The sequence below is a fragment of the Propithecus coquereli genome, unplaced genomic scaffold (assembly GCF_000956105.1).
Source record: "Propithecus coquereli isolate 6110/MARCELLA unplaced genomic scaffold, Pcoq_1.0 Scaffold51, whole genome shotgun sequence".
Taxonomy (NCBI): domain Eukaryota; kingdom Metazoa; phylum Chordata; class Mammalia; order Primates; family Indriidae; genus Propithecus; species Propithecus coquereli.
In genome coordinates this window covers 1,240,328-1,241,557 of record NW_012150952.1, presented here as the reverse complement: position 1 = coordinate 1,241,557, position 1,230 = coordinate 1,240,328, and the positions used below count along the sequence as shown (strand labels likewise).

Below are 1,230 nucleotides of genomic sequence, written 5' to 3'. Positions count from 1 at the left end.
TTATATCAGAAATTAAATACTTCTTTGTGCTTATTATTCCATTTTATTTTGCTGAAATTATTTGTTGAATTTATACATTTGAGAGAGTTGATCACTGCCAATTTGTAGAGGTGAATGTGGAAACGATCTTTTTTTACCAATGACAATGTGCCCTTTTTGTTTTTAACAGCTTTATTGAGATATAACTTGCGTTCCACAAAATTGTCCCTTGTTAAACATATAATTCAGTGAATTTTAGCAAATTTACAAATGTGTACTCAGCACCACAATTTAATTTTAGAACTTTTCCATCACCTTAAAAAGAAGCCTCATGCACATTTACAACCACTTCCCGTTCCTACACTCAGCCACAGACAACCACTAACTTACTCTATCTATACATATTTGCCTGTTTGGGACATTTTATATAAATGAAATCATACAATATGTGTTCTCTTGTGTCTGGTGTCTTTTACTGGGCATAACATTTTTTAGGTTTATCCATATTGTAGCATGTATCAATACTTAAAGTAATTTTTAGAGCCAAATGACGTTCTGTTGCATGGATATACCATATTTTGTTGATCCATTGACCAGATGATGGACATGAGAGCTGTTTCCACTCTTTGGCTATTGTGAATAATGCTTTGTATTATGAATATTTTTAGATTTGCGTTTCCCTTATGCCTAATGATGTGGGGCATCTCTTCTTCTGCTTATTGACCATTTTTATATCTTTTTTGAATAAGGTCTATTCAAATCCTTTGCCCATTTTTTGGCATTATTTGTCTTTTTTTTTGAGTTGTAAGAGTTATTTATATATTTTGAATACAAGTCCTTTATTGTTATATGATTTGAAAATATTTTCTCCCATTCTTTGAGTCGTATTTTCACTTTCTTCATGGTATCTTTTGGAGAGCAAGAAGTTTTAATTTTGGTTAAGTCCTATTTATTAATTTTTCTTTATCATTATGTTTTTGGTGTTATATATAAGAAATCATTGCCTAACCCAAGATAGTGAAGGTTTACTCTTAAGTTTTTCTATAAACAGTTTTAGTTCTTACATTTATGTTTGTTGTCAATTTTGAGTTAATTTTTGTGTGTGGTGTGAGTTAGGAGTCCAACTTCACTTTTTGCATGAAGATATCTAATTGTCCCAGCACCATTTGTTGGAAAGACTATTTATTTCCCTTGAACTTTCTGGAAGCTAACCATGAATGTAAAGGTTTATTTCTAGGATTTTAGTTCTAT

The 1,230-nt window shown here is 30.7% G+C and overlaps 1 protein-coding gene across 1 annotated transcript in view; it reads left to right on the top strand.

Annotated features, from left to right (window-relative positions):
* LOC105820138 (desmocollin-3-like) overlaps window positions 1-1,230 on the top strand; it is a 61,855-nt gene that overhangs the window by 11,673 nt on the left and 48,952 nt on the right. The window lies entirely within an intron of this gene.